Source organism: Suricata suricatta, chromosome 3, assembly GCF_006229205.1.
Source record: "Suricata suricatta isolate VVHF042 chromosome 3, meerkat_22Aug2017_6uvM2_HiC, whole genome shotgun sequence".
Classification (NCBI taxonomy): Eukaryota; Metazoa; Chordata; class Mammalia; order Carnivora; family Herpestidae; genus Suricata; species Suricata suricatta.
In genome coordinates this window covers 44,673,903-44,697,697 of record NC_043702.1, presented here as the reverse complement: position 1 = coordinate 44,697,697, position 23,795 = coordinate 44,673,903, and the positions used below count along the sequence as shown (strand labels likewise).

The 23,795-nt window shown below is 33.7% G+C and overlaps 1 long non-coding RNA gene across 4 annotated transcripts in view; it reads left to right on the top strand.

Annotated features, from left to right (window-relative positions):
* The window catches only part of LOC115286439, a 444,475-nt gene that overhangs the window by 75,779 nt on the left and 344,901 nt on the right, over positions 1 to 23,795 (top strand). For all 4 annotated transcript variants that reach the window (XR_003906065.1, XR_003906062.1, XR_003906063.1 and 1 more), the window contains exon 2: positions 8,429 to 8,490. This is a non-coding gene — a long non-coding RNA (uncharacterized LOC115286439). The remainder of the gene's footprint in view (positions 1 to 8,428; positions 8,491 to 23,795) is intronic.

Below are 23,795 nucleotides of genomic sequence, written 5' to 3'. Positions count from 1 at the left end.
TCCAAGCAAACTGAGTCTCTGTAGACTGTGATTCTCTGCATTCACTTGTCTCTCCAGGTTTTGGGGTGGTGGTTTCACCTGTGAACTCAATTCACTGGTGTTTCTAAGAAAAATCATTTTGGTTTGTTCAGATATTTTCCAATTATAAGGAAGGAAGTGACAATTTCCAAACAAGCTCTTTAAATGTCAAGGCTGAAACACAAAGTGTCTGAAATGTTCTTTGTTTTATAGTTTTATTTCCCTAATGTCCCAAATGCTGTAGTCACATCTGTTTACACCGTGCTGTACTCCACCTAAGAGAATATTTCTAATTCCAGGTCTGCCCCTAGTTCTACTCAGGTCTTCACTCCATTCTGTCCATAGTTCAGCTAGGTTGGTATTAAGTTCCTGGTATAGTGATATGGTTTGTTATGATTCATGCAAGGTCAGACATCACACCACAGATCAATAAATAAATATGGTAGGTAATTCCCTTCAAACTTAACTCCTTGCGTTTTCTTGCATTGCCTGGACACAAAACACAGTCTAGACACAGAGAAAGACATATTACTTTAGATGATTATGAACTTCCAATGAGTTAGAAAGATAGTGCAAAATACCCCTTTTGCTGTTTTCACTAGTTATCTCTCATATCACAGGTAGTATCTGAAAACTTTCTAGACTCCAGTCTCCTACTTTTTTTTCCCTCTTTCAATCATCCCTTCAGTCTTTTACTCTCTTGGCTTCATTTTTTGGGTCCCCTGCTTGACCCCAGATGTGCTCATATTCTGGGCCTCCCTTTTGAATCTATCATGCAGTATCAGTGGCTGCTCCACACTGGGGAATATATTTGGTCTTTAAACTTTCCAGACAGGAGAATCTACAAAAAACACAAAATTGATTGCCTCTAATAGTTTAATGTTGACACTAGAATAAAATATGCATCCCATGCTGTGATCTGTGATTCCTCACACAATCTCAATCCAACGTAACTTTCTTTTCTACTCTGTTTCTTAATTACCCTGACCTCCTTGACTATTCCTCAAGCACAGTATAAATATTCCCATCTCAGGAACTTTGTGCTGTGCTTCCCTGCCTACGAGGTCCTTCCTCTTGGCTTCCTCACACTTCATTCGCATATCTGCTAAATATCACTTTATCTTAAAGTTCTTCCCCAAATCATAAAATAGCTGCTGCTTCTGACCACACCCATTATTTTCTACCCCTTCATGTGTTCTTCGGTTGAATAAGTGACCATATTATGCCATTATTATTATTATTTTTTACTGTTATGCCAAAAAAAAACCCTTCCTTGCCTACAAGAGAAAGTAAGGAGGAGTAAAATTCCATCTAATATATATAATAATGTATTCCAAAAGTAATAGTAAGGAAAGGTGCTCTCAGAGGAAGTAATAGGCTATGTGGTATTAATTTGGGTTGCCAGAAAGGTTTTTCAAAAGAAATTTAATGCGCGACTTAACATATGAGCAGATGCCAATTACATGAAAATTGGAGTGATAAAGATTTTCAGGTAAAAGAAATTGCACTTGGTGGGAGAGCACACAGCATGTTTAAGTCCCTGAGAGACCCTTAAGGATGAAACCATCAGTAGGAAGAAGCCATATCATGAGAAGAGTTTGGGGAGCCAGGTAGAGATCGGAACATAAACGGTCTGGTCTGTATATATAATATAATTTTTAAGTGGGTATGGAAGCCATTGGACACTTGTAAGCAAGAGTAACAAATGATTTGTGTTTTAAAATTATCACCTTGGCTGCTTTGTGGAAAATGAAGTGGAAAGTGACAAGATAATTAGAGATGAGACTCGTCGGGAGATTATTGCAGTACTCCAGATGAAAAATGACAGTGATCTGCACCCAAACTGAACAGAAATGAATGATGTATATTTTTGCAAAATAAATGACTGATGTTGGACAGATTAGATGCTGGGAGGAGAAAAGAAGGTGTCAGAAGTAACCCGGTGCTGACTTGTGTGGGTGGTTTATGAGGTCACTTACTAATTTGAAAAAGTCTGTAGAATAAAAGCTCTTATAAAGAGGCATGAGGGAGGGGAACAAATCAACAGTTCAGTATAGTTGTATTAAGTGTGAAATATCTTAGAACAGCCAACTGGAGGCTTGAAAAAGTTAATTAGATACCTAAGTATAGAGCTTGGAAGAAGGGTTTTAGCTAATGAGTGATAATTGGAAAGGGGTTTTTCTTATACCATCTCACATATTTCTAAACAATTTACTTTCTAAATATGATATATCATAATATAGCAATATTTCTAGCTTTTTCCAACAAGGTGCCATATTTTGAGTATAGTGTAGAATAGGAAGAAAAAAATAATACCTATTGAGTGTAGACTATTTGCAAAACACTGATAGATAAAAATGCTATACATTTATTGACATTTCACACATGGAAAAACATATTTTAAAAGGTTAATTAAATTGCCCTAAGGTCACTCATATTATAAGTGGCAGAGCCACAATTCAGGCTCAGGTTTTTCTATTAAAACCTATTCTCTTTCTATACTGCCATGGTATAAATACATATTTTTCTGTGTTCCTTTATGAGAGTTAATAACAGTAAATTGTTTCCAGAATGGAGGCAAATACAGTAATGTTGCTAGAAGAACATGCATAACTAGACTGGTAATATAACCTCCCTTCCTAAAAGCTGTGGCTGCTTTGAAGTACAGAGTTTAAATGTTTTCTCAGAACAGTTGACAAAATGGTGGTATGAGGTAAGCAGCGTTTTCATTAACGTACAAATAAGAGAATGTATTTGTTTCATGACTACTTTTTAAAAGTTTTGGTTTGCTTACAAAAAAGTCTAGAAAAGTAAGTGATTATCTTAAGATAAAAAACACACACACAAGAACTGCGTCTTAGTAGCCATTAGTTATTTTCTACATAGAAACTTGGTATTTTAGGGGCTTAAGTTATTCCTTACGGTAAGAATTAAGCACTTGGTCAAAATTCTGGTACTGTTTATTATTATAATTACCTGGAGGGCTGGTATTTGCTATTCTTGCTATTTTTGACAGGGGATGGGGCAGTGAGAAATGTTGTCTCCTAAGAGGCTTTTTCCAGAATGTGATCATGCATTTTTTTACAACATGAGGAATTCTTTTCCGTTAGCTTACATAATTCCATCTTATTTGGATTATGAAATGATATTCTCTCTCTAACAAGTTTGGAGGAAACAAATTTATATGAGGAAACTAGAGATACCCCTTTGTGTTCTTGCTGACATATGATAAGAATTCTTGTATTATGTCCTGAAAATATTACAACAAAATTTAAACATTCTCTTTGACATATCTTCTATCTTGTGTAACCCCTAGTACTCGTTCTGTTTCATCCATATGTATAATTCTATCCCTTTATATTTCAGTGAGCATTTAAAGTAGTAACAACAGTAATACTGAAGACATTTTAAAATACTGAAATTCCTTTTGATATTGAATTTTATTATTTCATTCTTTTTTATAATTCTATTGAAAATAATTTTAGAAAATTAAAATTTTAGAATTGAATATAATATAATAGGGAATATAGTCAATAATGTAATAGTGTTTATATTTTAAAATGTCAATAGTGTTATATAACACTATAATGCTATATAGTGACAGATATGTTATCCTGGTGAGCACTAAAATATAGAACGATAAATCAATAAATTGTATACCTGAAACTAATGTAACATGTGTTTGGTTTTGTTATGAGTTTTTATTTAAATTTCAGTTAGTTAACATATATTGTAATATTACTTTCAGGAGTGTAACAATGTTAATTATACTGAAACAAACAATTTCATGTTAAAAAAAAAGAACAATACCTAAGCTCCATCCACAGAGATTTATATTTAGTTAGTCTGAGAGAGGGAAAAGAAATCATGTGATATGAAATGTTTTTGTTTTTACTTTGAAAGTAGGACAAAAGAAGAAAGAGGATGAGGAGTTATCAGTTGTTGCAAGATTATAATCTATGCCTTTGAGAGATGATATGTGTGATTTTTGATTAAGCCTTGAAATTTAGGAATTTTTATCCTAAAGTAAGGCTCAAAAAATTAAATAATTAGCCCCAGCTGACACAATTAGTACAATAAAAAAGGGGGTTGTGCAAATTTCACATTGTACTCTAGAATGAAAGAGTTGTCTTAACATATTCGAATCACTGAGAATGAACAGATTCCACTCTTTGCTTTTAGTATGTGCTTAGAGATATGTGGAAATCCCCAAATTTACATTGTGGAAGTGGAGAAAATAAAGTCTGTAAACTAAAAGAATTAGTGCCAAGGTCATTTGACAGAAAAGCGTAGAATCTGCTGTTCTTATTCTGATTCTTTATTCAAACACATTTCAACTTGACTAATATTCTACTGCCCAATGAGCATTATATAGATATGCCATTGTTTGTTTATCTATTCATGTCTACTGTCCTTTTAATATTGTTACATAAACATCTTATTTTGGCTCATATTTGTCTGATATACCTTTTAGTATCACTGTATTTTTAACTACTTTGTATTCATTTGTTTAAAATATTTCTTTACTGTATAAAATATTATAATTTCTTTGTTTTGCTAAGTCTTAGAGCCTCAGTCTTTAAACTAGTACATAAACAAGTTCAGTTTCTTGTGAAGCAAAACCTGACATGGTATTCTGGTACAAGTGTTTTATTAAAGAAATGCCCTTGGGAGAGTCCTGTTAAGGACGTGAGGGAAGCAGGATAGAACTGGGGCAAGTATGGCAAATAAACTTTGCCGATATATTAACTCTTTTCTTTGTCTTCTAATGAACAGTTACAAGGAGCCCAAGGTAAAAAGGGGACCATTATAGCTGTTACTTTAGTGAGACCATTATTGAGTCCCCTGATGAAACCTCTTAGTCACCCACATTCTCTAGAAGCACAGAATCTACTATGATAGGGAAAAGAAGCACAGATTCCTCAAGTACATTCACAAGAGTGTTTGGGAGGAAGGTCACTCATATTTCTACTCCTTGTTTCCTATAACAGGTAGTTACTGTAATAGGAAACAGAGCCATATAATGAATATTGGTTTAAAGTATGTACCAAGATAGAAGGATAGTACCATCTTCTCAAGGTGTTACAGCCAAACAGATGCATAGATGTGTTTCAAGAGACTGGTCCATAACTATAGGCCAGCAACCTCTAGGTGATTTTGTATGTATTAGAACCAGTGAATACCATAATTATGTGCCCATGATTACATTCCTTGCCCTAGAGTGGATCCCTTGGATTCAAGGTGATGTTATGTGGGATCGCACACAGGCAGTTTGTGTACTCTGAACCCTTGAATAGTAGTGCGGACTGAGGCACTGCTGACTAGAAAGGGAAGCTTATAGCTAGAATATATACCATATTTATCCTTTTCAGAGAGGAAGAGATTTAATGTAACCAACCTTCCACCATGTGGCTTGTTGATCTCCTGATGGAATGGTACTGCATGGTGGATTCAAAGTTTATTATTTCTATTACTTCCAGTGACTATTTGGTAAATGTTTTTACTTAAATTATGTATTTAAATTATAAAAATGAAGAAATAGGCAGAAGACATGAACAGACACTTCTCCAAAGAGCACATCCAGATGGCCTACAGGCACATGAAACGATGCTCAACATCACTCATCATCAGGGAAACACAAATCAAAACCACACTGAGATACCACCTCACGCCAGTCAGAGTGGCTAAAATGAACAAATCAAGAGACTATAGAGGCTGGCAAGGGTGTGGAGAGACGGGCACCCTCCTACACTGTTGGTGGGAATGTAAACTGATGCAGCTGCTCTGGAAAACAGTGTGGAGGTTCCTCAAAAAACTATCTATAGAACTCCCTTATGATCCAGCAATAGCACTGCTAGGGATTTACCCATGGGATACAGAAGTGCTGATGCATAGGGGCACATGTACCCTAATGTTCATAGCAGAGCTGTCAACAATAGCCAAAACATGGAAAGAGCCTAAATGTCCATCATCTGATGAATGGATCAAGAAGATGTGGTATATATACACAATGGAGTACTACATGGCAATGAGAAAGAATGAAATCTGGCCATTCATGGCAACATGGATGGACATCGAGGGTGTCATGCTAAGTGAAATAAGTCAGGCAGAGAAGGATAGACACCATATGTTTGCACTCATAGGTCTAACAGGAAAACAGGAGAAACCTAATGGAGGACCAGGGGAGGGGAAGAGGGAGAGAGAGTTGGGGAGAGAGAGGGATGCAGAACCTGAGAGACTATTGAATACGGAAAATGAACTGAGGGTTGAAGGGGAAGTGGGGCGGGGAGAGGTGGTGGTGATGGAGGAGGGCACTTGTGGGGAAGAGCACTGGGTGTTATCTGGAAACCAATTGGCAATAAACGATTTTAAAAAATTATAAAAATGTATTGAAATAGAGGTCCTTATAATATCCTCCTGTTATCTTTTTAATAGCTAGAATATATGTAGTGATATCTTCCTTTTAATTTCTGAGTAGAATATAATTTTGGTGTTACTCAATGTCTCATCTGTCATGCTTAGCATATTTTTTAAACTTTATTTTTATTTATTTTTTATTTATATGTTTTTATTTATTTTTTGAGAGAGAGGGGGTTATGGCATGAGCAGGGGAGAGTCAGGGAGAGAGGAAGACACAGAATCTGAAAACAGGCTCCAGGTTCTGGGCTGTCAGCACAGACCCCGACGCGGGGCTCAGTCCCATGAACCATAAGATCATGAGCTGAAGTCGGACATCAACGGACTGAACCCCCCCGGCGCCCCTGTCATGCTTAGCATATTTCAATTTTATTAATCTTTTCTAAGAATAAACGCTTGTCCATGTCAGTTTTCTATTTTGTATTTCTTAAACTTTTCTTCTTATTATTTTCTTTCTTGTATATTGTAGATCTTGTATAGCCTCTAGATTTTTTTTTATGAAGCACAAATTAAACTTTTTTGTGACAAAACTCGGGTTATTTTTATTTTAAGCTGCTACTTCTGATATGGTAGCGTGAACCATAGTCTCATATCTGAGGTGATATATGTTACTATTAGTATAAAATCATAATGATTTTCATGTCATAAATTGACCATAAATGCAAAGGCTTATTTCTGTACTCTCAGTTCTATTTCATCGACCTATCTCTATCTTTATGTCAGTACCACACTGTCTCGATTACTGCATGTGTGTACTATAATGTGAAATGCATAAACATGAATCCTTTAACTTGGGTTCTTTTTTTCAACATTCTTCTGTGTATTATTTGCTTGAATTTCCACATGAATTTTAGGATCAGCTTGTCAACTTTTGTAAAAGAGCAAATAAGTATTTTGATAGGAAGCATGTTGAATAGAGATAAGTTTGGGGAATATCTGCTTTATCAGCTTAACAATATTGTCTTTCAGTTCACAAATATCCATTGACTTCTCATTTTCTTAGATCTTCTTTAATTCTTCCATCAATATTATGTAGTTTTCAGTGTTCAGGAATTGTATTTGCTTTGTTAAGTTTAAGCCTAGTGATTTTCTTCTTTTTATGATACGATTATTAACTTAATTTCATTGCTAGTGTGTAGAAACAAAATTGAATTTTATGTATTGACCTTGGGTCCTTAAACTTTGCTGAACTCATTTATTTGTTTTAATAGTCTTTTAAATAGATTACTTATGATTTTCTATAAATAAAATATCATCTTCAAATATAGTTTTACTTCCTTTCCAATATAGCTACGTTTTCTCTCTTTTGCTTCACTAATTGTCTTACCTAGAATTTCCAGAATAATGCTGAATAAAAGTGGATAGAGAGAGCATTCTTATTTTATTTCTAATCTTGGGGATAAAACATTAACCCTTTCGCCATTAAGTGTGATGTTAACTGTGGAGTTTATATAGATATCCTCTCCCCTGGTGAAAAAATTTACTTTCATTCCTTTGTTTAGTGTTTTATTCAGAAATGGCATTGGTTTGTGAAATGGTTTTTCTGTGCTTATTAAGATGGCCACATGAAGTCTGTCTTTTATTCCACTAAGATGATGTATTACATTTATTGATTTTCATATGCTAAACTAGGCTTGCCATCTTGAGTAACACCAACTTAATCATAATGTATAACTTTTTATATCTTTTCCCAGATACAATTTTCTAGTATTTTATTGAGGATTATTACATAAATATTCAAAAGGGATATTGATTTGTAGTTTTCTTTTCTTGCGATATATTTACCTAACTTTGGTGTTACAAAGATACTGGCTTCATAACATAATCTGGGAAGTGTGTTCTCTCTCTTTAATTTGGAAGTTCTTAAAGGATTGCTAATTTTAGACTCTAACTTGTCTGTTTTTACTTATAATTTTCTCTACTTTGTTTATCTTCTCAGAGAACTAGCTTTTGGTTTGGTGGACATTTTTCATTGTTATTTCTATTTCTACAGGTTTATGCTGACATTGTGGGTTTGGTTCCAGAGCACTGCAATCAAGCAGATATTGCAATAAAGTAAGTCAAATGAATTTTTTTGGTTTCTCAGTGGATATAAACATGTTTACACTATACTATAGTTTATTAAGTATATAATAACCTTATGTCTAAAAAACAATGTAAATACCTTTATTACAAAAAAGTTCATTGCTACAAAATGCTAACCATCATCTGAGTTTTCAGCAAGTCATAATCGTTTGGCTGATGGAGGGTCTTGGCATGATATTGATGACTGCTGACTGATCAGGGTGGTGTTTGGCTAAAGGTTGTGTTGACTGTGGCAATTTCTTAATGTAAGACAATAAAGAAGTTTGCTACATCAATTAATTCTTCCTCTCATGATCAGTAGCATGTAATGCTGTTTGATAGCATTTTGTTCACAGTAGAACTTCTTTCAAATTTGGAGTCAGTCCTCTCACACCCTGCTGCTGCTTTCTCAACTGAATCTATGTAGTATTTTAATTCCTTTGTGGTCATTTATTCAACAATCTTCACAATATCTTCATCAGCAGTAGTTTCCATCTCAAGAAACCATTTTCTTTGCTCATCCATAAGTAGCAATTCCTTATCTATTAAAAGTTTTATCATGACATTGCAGCAATTCAGTCACATCTTCATATTCTACTTCTGATTCAGGTTTTCTTGCTATTTCTATCACCTCTGCAGTTACTTTCTCCACTGAAGTCTTGAAACCATCAAAATCATTTATGAGGTTGGAATCACCTTCTATCAAATCCCTGTTAATGTTGATATTTTGACTTCTTCCCATGAATCATACATCTCCTTAATAACATCTGGGACGGTGAATCCTTTCCAGAATGTTTTCAATTTACCTTGACCAAATCTGCCAGAGAAATCACTTTCTGTGATAGGTATTTTAGATTTATGAAATGTATTTCTTACATAGTAAGACTTGACTTCCAATGCCTGTTTATTCCCTTGTTTGTGCCAATGCTGGGCACATCTTTCCTTACTTGTTCTTTTTAGATACCGTGGAGGGGTAAGGGGCTCAGAAGGGCCAGATTTAGGTTTCAGGGGCCCAAGAAGTGTAGCTTTTTGACTGTGTACATAGGGTGCTTTTTACTCTATAGAGTGATACACGCTAAGATGAGTTGAGCTTCGGCCCGTGTTCCCATGTGTATAGAACTGAAAAAAAGTGGGTCTCTGAGGAGATAAAAAATAATTAACACTTGAAAGTTTACATTTCTTCTTGACCTAGGGGATACAAAATGGATACTGTGTTAGTAGGCATGACAATGAGATTAATGTCATATATCTCCATCAGAACTCTTGGGTGACCAAGTGCATTGTCAATCAACAGTAATATTTTGAAAGAACCCTGTTTTTTTCTGAACAGAAAAACAGATCCCAATAGTGGGTTTAAAATATTTATTGTACTAACACTGTCAATTATATTTCAATAAAAAATATTCAGTAAACTATGTTGTAAACAGATGTCTGTCATCCAGACTTTATTGTTCCTTTTATAAGGCACAGGTAGAGTGGATTTAGCATAATTCTTTAGAGTCCTAGGATATTCAAAATGGTAAATGAGTGTTGGCTTCAACTTAAAACCACTGGCTATATTTTATAACAAGAGAGTCAGTCTGTATTTTGAAGCTTTGAAGTTAGGCATTGACTTCTTTCTAGCTATGAATGTTTTACATGACATCTACACTGAAAATCTACTGTTTAATGCAGTCCCTTCATTAATTACTTTTTGATAGCTCTTCTGGACAATTTGTTGTAGCTTCATTAGCACTTGCTGCTTCATCTTGCACTTTTATGTAATAGAGATAGCTCCTTTCCTTAAACCCATGAACCTCATGAACGTTTGCCAACTTCTAACTTTTCTTTTGCAGCTTTCTCACCTCTTTCACTTTTCATAGAATTGAAGAAAGTAAAACCCTTGTTCTGGATTAGGCTTTGGTTTAAGGTAATGTTGTGGTTGGTTTGATCTATCCAGATTACCAAGCCTTTTCCATATCACCCAATAGGCTGTGTTGCTTTTTAATCATTTGTGTGTTCACTGGAATAACACTTTGAATTTCCTTCAAGAACTTTCCCTTTACATTTACTACTTGGCAAACTGATTGGTAAAAGAGGACTAATTTTTGGCCTATATCTGCTTTCAACATAATTTCCTTACTAAGATTAATCATTTCTAGCTTTTGATTTAAAGTGAGAGATGTACAACTGTTTCTTTTGTTTGAGCGCTTAGAGGCCATTGTAGGATCATTACTTGGTTTGATGTCAATATTGTGTCTCAGGAGATAGGGAAGCCCTCTCCCTGAACCTTCCTATTCCCTGTGAGTGCAGTAGGCAGAACATATACAACATTTATCAATTAAATTCACCATCTTCTATGGGCCTAGTTCATGGAGTCCCAAAATACTTATAGTAGTAACAGCAGTGGTCACTGCTCAGAGATCACCATAACACATATAATAATAATGAAAAAGTTTGAAATATTGAAAGAATTACTAAAATTTGACATAGAGACAATGAAGTAAGCAAACGATATTGAAAACACGGTGCTGATAGACTTGCTGGATGGTGAGTTGCTGCAGACCTTCAATTTATAAAAAACGCAATATTTGCAAAACACAAAGCAAAGCACAATAAAGTGAGGTATGCCTCTATTTTGTTCATTTTTACTCTAATATTTGATATTTCCTTTCTTCTACTTGCTTTAAGTTTAGTTTATTTTTTCCCTAGAGTCTTAAGATGCAAAGATTCACTATTGATTTGAAGTGTTTTTTTAAAGTATGAATTTTATAGTTATTAACTTTCCTCTGAGCACATTTTAGCTTTATTTCATCAGCTTTGGTATACTGTGTTTGAATTTTTATTCATCTTATTTTCTAGTTTCTAATTTTTTTTGTGATTTTTTTCTTTACATATTGGTCATTGAGGAGTGTGTTGTTTAATTTCTCTATATTTGTGAACTTCCCAAACTTTTGGTTTTGACTTCTAATATCATTCTCTTGTGGTTGGAAAATATATTTTGTATGATTTTAATCAATTTAAATTTACTGAGGCTTGTTTTATCTATCTCAGAGAATGTTCCATAAGGTTAACTTAAGAAGAATGTGTATTCTGCCATTAATGTGGTGAATGTTCTATAGAGACGACAGTTGGTCTAGTTGGTATGGGGTTGTTTAAGTTTTCTGTGTCCTTGTTGATTAATCCAGTATTGAAAACAGGGTTTGGATGTTTCTAATTATTGTTTTTAGATTGGTTATTTCACCCTTCAATTCTGTCAGATTTTGTGTTTTGGGATTTTGTCACCAATGCCATGTATGTTTGTTCTTGATGGATTGAGTTTTTATCATTGTGAAATATCCCTCTTTATCTATGTAACATTTTTTACTTAAAGACTATTTTCCTGATATTAGTACAGCCACTCAGGCCCTTTTAAAGTTGTTTTTTTCATGATCGTTTTTTTTCATCCACTTATTTTCATCCTATTTTCTTATTTAAATCTAAAGTTTGTCTCCTAATAATATATATACATATATATATATATGATATTTATATATATGATATCTAGGCTCTTGTTTTTCCTTATTGAGTCTGAACTCCACATTTCCTTGGAAATTTAATTCATTCATAGTTAACATTATTGATAGCATTGCATTTATACCTGCCATGTTACTTTTTATTTCTCTTTGTCTCACATCTTTTTTGTTTCTCTATTTTTCCTTACCCAATGTCTGTTCAATTTGATAGACATTTTTAGTGTAAAATTTTAATTGCTTTAATAATTTTAATAATTTTTCTTTTGTTATCTAGTGATGGTTCTAGGGATTTCATCTTAAATTGCCAAAATATACTTCAGATTTATACTATCTTAATTCTTTCCCTTTTCTCTCCCTTTGTCTATGGCTCTCCCATTATGCATGTTAGTGTGCTTATTGGTACTTCACCTTTTTCTGTGGTTCTCTTCATTTTTCTTTTTTATTTTCTTTCTCCATGTTTTCAGATTACCTACTCTCTTTTAATCTATCTTCAATTTTTCTGATTCCCTCTTTTACTAACTCAAATTTAATATTGAAGCCATCTAGTGAATGTTTCATTTTGGTTATTGTACTTTCCAACTAAAACATTTCCATTTGGTTCTTTTTAAAAAATAATTTCTATCTCTTGTTTGCTATTTCTAATATATGATATATTGCTGTCATACCTTCTTTCAACTCTTTAGACACGGTCTCTTTTGCTCCTTTGAATATACTTATAAAAGCTGCTTTGAAGCTGGGGTGCGCTAACTGCAACGTCTAAGCCACTTCAAAAGCAATTTCTATTCTCTGCCTTTTTTTTTTCAGTGTATAATAATAATTTTCTGATTTTTACATCTCTTAAAATATTCTTCTTGAGAATGGGATATTTTAGAAAACGTGTTCTAGAACATAGGATGCTGAATCATCTACTCCTGAATCATGTTTTTTTTGGACTGATTGTTTATTTATTTGCTAAGAGACTTGGTTGAACTGATTCTGTGAAATTGATTTTCCCCTTGAGTTTGACCATGTGACCTTCGATAACCTGGATAGATATTTTTCTCCATTTTATCTTTTAGTCTGGATACCTAAGGATTGTCTTTGGATTAGCACAGGCCCTTTGTTACTCAAAGATTATGGTAGGCTACCTAGGGGGTGCCCCTGAATCCACATAAACCATTTATTTCCCAAAGATTTTGTTAAGCCACCTGACCAGTTAGATTTTAAAATCTTTCCTGTTGGGTATGTTTACATCTTGGAGTCTACAATCATAGTTAAATGAGTTTATGGTATTGTCACGTCTTCTGCCAAATCTATGTAGCCTTCTCCTCTGCAATGTAGGTTTTTTCCTCTGTAATGGCCCCTGGGAAGGCATGTCCTTGACGTTGCATACAGTATTCCAGGATGCCTGGGATTAATTCAAACCTGATTTCTTAACATTTGTCTCTATGTGTTAGTCTGCTCTAGCTACAATAGAAAATTACCATAGACTGAGTGACTTAAATAATAGAAATTTGTCTTCTCACAGTTTTGGGGCTAGAAGCCCCAGATGAGGGTCCTATCTGACCACTTTCTGATGGGAGCTCTCTTCCTGATTTGCATATGCTTAGCTTCTTACTATGTCCTCACATGGCAGAGAGAGAGAGAGAGAAAGAGAATAAGGGAAGGACGGAGAGAGGAGGGAAGGAAGAGAAGGAAGAAAGGAAGAGCGGGGAAGAAGGGCGAAAGTATACTTCTGGTGTCTCTTTTTATAAGGACAAATATACTGTTGGATCCCGGCCTTACTATCATGACTCATTTAATATTAATCACCTCCATAAAGACACTACCTTCAAATATAGTCACTTTGAGGGTTGGAGTTTCAACATAAGGATTTTGGAGGGATACAAACATTCAGTCTGTAACACTATTGTTCATCCGGTTGTTAAAGGAGTTGTGCTTACGTGTCGTGTCGTGTCTGGTGCCGCTGAGATTTCCACCTTTTGCTGATTGATCTCTTTGTGGTTTAGGAATGTTTTCAGTTCTCTGCATCCTGCTCTGATAACTCCTGCCCAATGCGTCGGGGCTAGCTGGAGTAGGGTGCGCTGGTCCTTCCGGCTACCTCTTCTTAGAATAGAATTTCTTGGACTGTGGGACTAAGGGTACAACGAGCTATTCTTAAAGGTCACCTGTTACCCTCTCCTCACCCTCTGCTTTACAGTTTGAACTCGAAGCCCAGAGTGGGACCTGAGGAAAGAGACAGAATTCATTTTCTTGGCTGCACCTTCCTGTATTAGAATTCCCAGAATAGTTTCTATAAGATGTAGCTCGGGATGGGCAGGAGAGAGAAGGCTAGGGAGGTGGGTTGTAGGTAGATACCGCAGACTTGTGATTCTTGCTGAGATATAGACAGTTCATTTGAATAGATGTTTCTGTATTTGCTATATGCCATTAGGACAATTTCTAGAGACTTTAAATTATGGATCTTCATAATTTTGTCTAAAGTGTTTATTAGCTTCTAGTAAACTCCTCGGTCCTCTTTTCTAAAGGTTGTTTCTATTTAAAGATTTTTAAAACTGGATGTAAGTATAAAGAGATAGTTCATTTAGAAAGGAAGTTAAGACAGAGTTAAGACAAAGGCAGCAGTAGACTCCTTTTGAGAGTGGCACATTCAAAACACTTTCCCTTCCTCAGTCCTGTGGAGGTTGAATCTTTTCCTTGCAGCCTATTTGATTTTCAAAATTTCCCCCATTTGACCAGTAGCTGCTTGCTCAGCTTGGCCCCTGTATCTTTTTGATATGCCTCCATCAGTTTTTCATTATATTTTTATTTTCCAGCACATACAGAAAAAGATGTTTTTAATTTATATACTTTCTACACCACAGTCCTGGAATCAAGCATTTCTTCTAGGTGTCCCAGTTCTTTTCTAGCAGTTTTAAGAGGATTGAATATAATCTAACTGCTGAGAACTATAATGAAACTTTCTTTCCATTCTTTCTAATTAAAATATTTTGGTAAATTTATTCCCTACAGCCCACTCCAAATTTGTCTGAATTAGAATAGTCTCAGATAAATTTATCTGAGTTTGACTACAGATTATTTTCTTATTTAGTTTAGACTTGTCATCATGTATTTCAACCAAATTCTCACTAAAAAGAACCTATTAGCTTGTATCATTTTTGTGATGCCAACTTTCAAATTTATAAATCATAGTTTACTTTCTTCAGAGACTAAATTATCAAATTTAAGAGGAGGAGAATAGAAGCTAAAGGTTAAAAAATATAAGTTTATTCATTTCAGGAAAGAAATATATGTTCTACAACTACAGAAATTTATAACTTTATTTCTTTTATATGTTTTAACTTTGTGAAAGGTGACACATACATCTATTCATAAAATCAGAAAGAATAAACACATAAAATAGACTTAAGGGGACAAAGAATTGGTCAATATATTTTTAAATTTTATCATAAACTTGAAAAGATGATAATCTTTAATAATTTAAAATTATTAAAGAAATATTCTCACATCTTTATAATTTATAACTTTAAAAATTATTTCTTAAAATAAATGAAATTATATTTTGTTGTCCTTAAAGGCTCTTTTAAGGTTATTCTGTCAATCTAACATTGGAAACTCACTTGTCTTACATTTGATTCATTATTGAATTTTATTTTATTTACTTATTTTTTGCCTTCACAGTGGTCATCTCATGTGGATAACTTTTATATCCAAATGGTATACATATAGATATATATAATATACATACATTATGTTGGAATGGCTGCTATTTTCTATTCTTTACTTTGGGAGTTAAAAGAATTAACTCTTTTTGTAAAATAACTTTATGCTTTGTCCTCAGCTGTACTTGATGATAAGTTTTATTTATTGAATTTGAAGTTCTATCGACAATTGCCCTAAGTATATCATCTGATTTCTGAGATTCTTTGTTTTAAAGTTCTAATCTATGATGTTTTATAAATAATTTTCTCTCAAATGCCAAAGCTACAGTCCTTGAATTTTTTTGCAAATCTGAACAAAAAACCACTTTATTTATTTATTTGTTTGTTTGTTATTTGGAGAAAGAGAGAGAGACCGAGAGAGCATGACTGAGCAGGCAAGGGAGGGGCAGAGGGAGAGGGAGAGACAATTTTAAGCAGGCTCCTTGCCCAGCTCAAATCCCAAGTGGAGATCCATCTTATTACTGTGATCATGACTTGGGCTGAAATCATGACTCAGTTGCTTAACTGAATGAGCCACCCAGGTCTTCTAATAAAAACACCTTAAAAATAATCCTTCCTAGATTCAGAAGCAGATAGAAATATGGCCATAATTTATCAAATCATAATAATTAATTAACTCTAGAAGACAATTTTCAATATTTTGGCTAAAATGTTTCTACTACTTGATATTCATTCATTCATAATCTTAAAGGCTGAAAATAAAAGAATTTGTGCTTTAGTATCCCCCATGACATAAACCCTGCATTTAAATACTTGATACGTGACATTGGGAAATCCTTTAGCTTGGTCCTTTTGTGATTTAAAAATAGGATAATGATATGTACTTTCCAGAGTTGTAAGAATTAGATTATTATGGTAATGCAACGTAAGTGAAGTATACTACCTATATTTGTTTATACACTTAAGTTATTCTTAATGAGTATCCATTATATGCTTATATTTCTTTATACAAGCATTTGTTTTCCTTTTAATACTTATGCAACAAAATTTTTTCTATAATAATAATAATTATAATGATAATAATTCTCCACCTTGTTATATCTCTTATTTTTGAACATTACAAGCTAACACTAGTTTCAAATAAAACTCATATGCTCTTGGAAAAAAAAATGAAAAATCACATTAAAAATATATCATCTTAACTACATTTTTAAAGCTTATCATTCTCAATTACTTTCTACTTTGTATGTCTTTTGTAATGTTTCCTGGGTTATATGTGCTTTCTAAAACAGTGCTTACATAGCTGTCAAAACTAAACTATGCAAAGGAAAGGTCAGACTTCAGTGGATAATTCCTGTTTCCATGGAAACTGACTTTATTTAAGAAAGATTTGTGAGTGCTTATAAATAATCATGGATTACAAAACTTCATTGCCTTTGTTTGACAGGTGTAGTGATCTCACCTCAGACCCAGTGCTTATATTATTCCTAAATGAGAATTTCAAATATTGATACTCATTTATCTGTCTTTAATTGGCATCTATATATCTTATGCAGTGTCACACTCCTCCAAATAAAAAGTCACCATTAAAATGGCTCAGTTATTGTCATTGAGGCAAATTACTTGACTATGTATTATACATGCATTTTCACCAGTTGTCACACTTTTATGTCTTCAGGGAAGATTTTATGCTTCTAGAATGATTAAACCAGACACTGAATGGCTTAACCTTATACCATTTGGATGTTTCTTTGTTTTATTGTTAAGGGTATCTATATGTTAGAGATACTCATCCTATTTGTATTTTAGACAAAACCTAATGAAATGTTAATTATACTAGGCCATGTAGAACCAAGAAATAGGATGGGATGAATCATGAATTAGAAAAACTGTGGGGTATATGGTTTTAGAGACCTTCAGTAGTAACCAAGGTGGAATTGGACTAGGGCCATTTTCCACATCCAGTGATTGATATCTGGAGTAAATTATTCATATCTTCATTTGTTTATTTCCACAATAATATTTTAATTATTAAAACCACATTGATAACAAACCTCTTGGGAAGAAGTTGTGGATAGATATCCTAGTTACTTTATTACTATATCCCTCCTCTGTTTTACAAATTATTTTTTTGTTTCTTCTCATTTCCTTTCATCTTTCTTAAATTTGCCAAATTATCTTGACTTTTATACCAACGAATATAACTAATAAGAGAAGTCGTAAGAATTCAATAAAAAATTATTCAGAATTTTTCAAGTAGGTATGTTGTTGCCCTCAGATGACATCAAGACATTTTGCTTTATCTTCCTTTTTTCTAAATATTCATTAAAAGTCCTCTGAATGTCTTAACAAACTTGAGGTGTAAATAACTTCAATAATATAAAATTTGTGATAATCACTTTTAATAATCTAGGAAGAATATCTACTAAAAATAGTTGACTTGAAGCTCAGGTGCAAATTATAATTAGTTGTTTTACAACTAGAAATAGTTTAGAAAAAATGCCTGTAATGTGGAATGAAAAGAACAAATTCTTCCCCATGCTTACCCCTGTTTCAGATCCAGTTTTGTAGGAAGCACAAAGAAAAGGGTAATTTTCTCTCTCATTGTTTTTGCTCTACTTGAGTTAGTTTTGGTTGATGGCCCTATAAGAGATGTGGCCTTCTATAGAAATGCTCCATCACTTGACCGAAGACATCAGTAAGCAGTAGAACCTCCATTAGAACCCTGAGGTCCTTCACAGCTCAAGACCCTTTCTACCCACAACTCACAGAAATAGTTTTACACTAGATCTTGCAAGTCCCCAAAACTGAATTCATTGTAAAGACTAATTATGAGAAACAGATTCTTTAGGTGGGAAAAGAAGGTAAGGATTCATTAGGTGGGAAAAGAAAGTAAGGAAGGGGAATGTTGTATTTGAATAATGGTCTTTAGTTTGTATAGGAGCAATACTCAGAAGATGACAATTTTTATAGAAACTCTTCTTGAAAGTTAAACACAGGGAATGGGCTTCTTGTGAATATTTAAGTTTGGGGTAGGATACTTTCCTGACAGACTTTAAAAACACATTATATTTTCTGTTTGGAATTCAGTCAGTCATTCAAGTTTGAATGCCTAACGCTGTACTAAGAAGAATAATGGAAGTAAAATGCATACTCTCTCTTGTTTTCAAATGACGTAATATATTTGTAGGAATAAAACAGATACAAAACAAACAAAATAAATGTGACTTGTTATAACAATTATCCCTCTCTCGTAACTGCATATTGCAAACCCTTTCAGCAGGACTGATACTGAATTGGAGATTCACAAACCAGAGGACTACTTAGAGTTACACTATTATAGTAGTATTCTAAATGATAGTTGCCAAGCACGTGGGCTGAGAGAGAAGAGGGTAATAAAAAACTGGATGAGAGATGTTATGACAGAATTCTTTAACTTTATTCTCTGCATGACCAACTATTTTTTTTTATTTAAATAGTTTATTACCAAGCTGGTTTCCATATAACACCCAGTGCTCTTCCCCACAAGTGCCCCCCTCCACAACCATCAGCTTCCTCCCCCTACCCCCTCCCTCCTCAGCCGTCAGTTTGTTCTCCACATTCAAAAGTCTCTCTTGATTTGCCTCACTCCCCCTGCCCAACTCTTTCCCCCCTTTTCCCTCCCCATGGTCCCCTTTTAGGTTTCTCCTGCTAGACCTATGAGTGAAAACATATGGTATCTTTCCTTCTCTGCCTGACTTATTTTGCTTAGCATGACTCCCTCCAGGTCCATCCATTTTGTTACCAATGGCCAGATTTCATTCTTTCTCATTGCCATGTATTATTCCATTATATATATATACCACATCCTCTTCTATTCATCTTTTAAAATATAGTTCAAAATGAAAATTTGTAATATTTTAGAAGATTTGTTGGCTTAGTATTCTTCAACATAGCTACTCAACTTGTAATCAATTTTAATCACTACTATTATTTTACCATTGTAAGTGTCCCTGGGATATATGTATTTGTGTATGCATCAACTTGATGTGGAGACGTGTGTGTTTAGCATTATTAATTTGTGAAGTGTACCTGCAGCTTTCTCTTCAGATTGTAAGGTAGCCTTAACTGAGAAGGATAGTGCAGGAAAGGGGAGATATTATCTGAAGTATCATGACTAAATTGATGCTTTTCAACTTCAGTTTCTTGGACTCTAAACTACAAATTTACTTTAAAAAAACATAGTAAGCCAGTGTTTCTTTTTGCAGAGAAAGCAACAACAAAAATATTAGGGTTATAGCTTAAATCGTAAAAGAACCCATAAAATTCAATCAGTTTTGATGCCTGTAGTAAGTGTTAGAGGCATATTCAACCTCACTGAAAAATAATCTTTAATTTAGTAGTCAATTTTAGAATCCATAAAATAGTTACTTTCAATATTATAAACAAAAAAAGTATTTCTTTTTCTAATTCAAATATGAATTTAAACTAATTTGATTTTTATAAAGTTCATGATATCTCAGTAATATTCTAACTTGCAGAAACTTCTAAAAATCATTCCAACATTAGTGAGAGATATGGACACATTCCATCATATTCTTGTACATGTAAATAAGTCAACATCACTGTTACTTCATTTACAAAGGAATATATAATTCATGTAGGACCATCTATAAAACTTTTACCATTGCACTATTGCAATGCATTGATTATGTTGATTATATATGAAAACAATGATTTCTATGATTCTGTTTTTGCTGCCATGATATTTTGTGCAGGTTACAAAAGGAGATACCCAAACGAGGGACATATTTAGGAACTCATCAAATGTAATGGAGAATATTCCAATAATATCCCCAACAATATCCCAAATTACTATTTATCAGAAAAAAGAATAACATTGAGGAAGAAAAGAAAACATAAAGTGAGAAATATTCATACTGAGAGAATATAGATAGTATTTGGAAAATAAAAGTAATTTACCCAATTATCTATTTTTACTTTTTTTCAGGAAGGAATATATTAGTATTCAAGACACTATATATATGAATGTATATTACACTCATATATTCATTATATTGACATATACATCTAACTTAACAATTATATATACAGAACCTGCTATTCTCCCCTTTTTCCCTTCTACTTAAAAATGTATTTGGGGACACTTTTTAGACATCTCCTATACATGAAGAACTTAGAAGTTGTCTCTCCAGTCTGTATGCAAAAAGCAAAACAAAAACAAAAAAACAAAAAGTAAAACAAACAACAACAACAAAAAAAAAACTAGACACAGACCTTACAATTACAAATAACTCTAAAGGGATCATAATACAAATATAAAATGCAATACTATAGAATTTCTAAAAGAAAATGTAGAAAAATCTATGTGACTTTCAGTTTGGCGATGAGCCTTTAGATACAGGCATGTTCCATGAAAGAAGAACATTGATCACTTGGATTTTATTAAAATTAGAGCTACCCTCTAAATGAAACTGTTGAGAGCATCAAAAGACAAGCCAGAGTCATAGAGAAAGTCTGATAAAGGACTTGTATCCAAAATATGCCAAAAAAAATCTTAAATTTAAACAAGGAAATAAAATAAATCAATAAGGAAAAAAATGAAAAATGGGTAAAAGATATGAACAGACACCTCATGAGATAAGACACACAAATGGTAAATAAGTATATGAAAAGATACTTAACATCATTTACCTTAAAGAATTACAAATTAAACAACAAGGAGATACCACTAGGTACAATTAGAATGATACCAAAAAAAAAAAAAATCCCCCCAAAACCTGACAATACCAGTTGTTAGGAAAAGACAGAGCAATGGGAACTCTCATTCATTGCTAGTGCAAATACACCGTCTGTTTTGAAGACAAGCAGTTTATTATAAAGCTAAACACATAAACTATTTTTTAAAAAAAGCTAAACATAGTCTTACCATATAATCCAACAGTAGCTCTTTTAGATTTTTGTCCAACAGATTTGGAAACATATCCACATAACACCTCAATGCAAAAGTTTCAAGCAGCTTTATTGATAATCATCAAATATTGAAAGTAACTAAATGTCCTTCAATAAGTGAATGGATAAATGAACTGTGGCACAGCCATATTATTGGAATATTACTCATCAATAAAAGGAAATAAGCTATGAAGTCAAAAAAGATAGAGAGAGACCTTAAATGCATATTGTTACATGGAAGAAACCGATATGAAAAGGTTACATACTGTAGGATTCTGATTATATAACATACTGGATTGACAAAAGTATAGAGATGATAGAAAGATCAGTGATTGCCAGGGTCTCAGGGGACTATAAGAGGGCGAATACATGAAGCAGGGGGCTCATTTAGGACAATGAAACCATTCTGTACTCTACTGGTTGACACATGACTCCATGCATTTGTCAAAATCTATAGAACTTTACAACAGGAAGAGTGAATTTGAATCTATACAAATAAAAAAAATTTTTTTTGGATGTCAGAGGATCCAAGATGGAATACCACATGTGATAAAACAATTGAACTGTATAACAAATTTATGAAACCACCTCATAATAAAAGGAATGAGAAAAGGAAGCTGAGCTAAGTCACTTTGAAATTCAGTGGAATATGTAAAACTAAAAGCAAAGAAGCTATATGCTATTACTGTATTCTATACATTAGGAATTCTGATATTACTCTGTGTATATTGGGATTGAACAATTAAGTAATTGGAAGGTGGATAGTGGGAGCCACATTTCTCAGTGTTGTAGTAGGAAGTATAGATAAGTGAAGGGAGGAGGCAAGAATAATCATCTGAAGAGAGAGCAGAACTTTGGGGGGAAGTTTCTCTGAATAATTTTGATAAGTATAAATCTTATTAAAACAAGTTTTTATACATAAAATGTTATGGCAAATTACTTTGAATCGTTTTTCTAATATTCAAACCTCCTTCCTTTTCCCCTTTTCTTTCTTCTTACTAAAGCTCTCTTCAAAAATATACAAATACTGCCTCCCTTTGGGGCACTTCAAAATCTAAATTAATTATGCTAATTATTTCATGCAGGCTGACCTAATTAAATTAAATTAGTTGGTCTTGCTAATTCTAAACATCATCCTCTGGGAGATTTTACCTTTAGGGTAAACTAGGTAGAAAATCCAAGAGCTTACTTAACATATTATGTAGCAATCGTATGTGTGCAGTGTGTATAGTCATCTAGCAATGGATTTCCCCTTTAGCCACTGATTTTGTTAAACTGTAGATTTCTGGTGAAAATTTACTGAGGTAAATATCAAGATTTTAAATAGTTAATTAAATCCTTCTATCTGTAGACACAAAAAAATGTAAAACCAGGATATATAATCTAACTAAAACTCTTAACTGCCTAATAGAAGTTTTTACAGGCTTATTCATTTTCCAGTTATTCCTGAAATGTTATGCATACTATCAAACCATTCTTACTTTTTGTGACACTTCCATTCTCTGGTTTTCTTCCTCTTTCCTTTCTCACTGTTCTAATTCATGGAGCATTACTTCCTCAACTGAGAACAATTAATTAGCCCTTTACGGGTTCTGCCCTGGTTTCACCTTTCTTTCTCTAGTGCTCTCCCGGGAGGGACTTTATTTACTCTACAGATTACTGTAATTACTACATATGGAACAGAAAATGCTGTATCTTTATTTGTAGTGTTGAATTTCACTTTGCACTTTGCACATGTACCCAACGACCTGCTAACATATCAATATTAGTTACACATAGTCATCAAAATTCAACAGGTTCACATCTACTCTGCCTGTGCTCATTGTCATTTTCTGGTCCTAATCCTTTCTCATTTGTACTATTTCCGTAACCTCTTGTTTCAACTCTTAACTCACTACCCACCCCCATTTCACCATCTCCTTTAAAACAGTTCCTAGTAGTTACCTAGTTTACTCAGTTTGATGTTTAAACTTGTTTGTGTCACTTCCTCTCCTTTACCTACAATCCAGAAATTCCTCTCTGTCACCTACAAAATAGAGTCTAAGTGAGTCGGCCCGCGACCCTTTTTCGAAAGGTTCCTGTGGGGAAGGGGTGAGTGGACGAAAGGAGACAAGGGGACAAGTCTGCAGTTGCTGATCAAGTCCGTTTATTGAGTGTTTTACAGCGATATATATAGTATGCAGAAAGAGGGGTGGTGTATACAAATTGA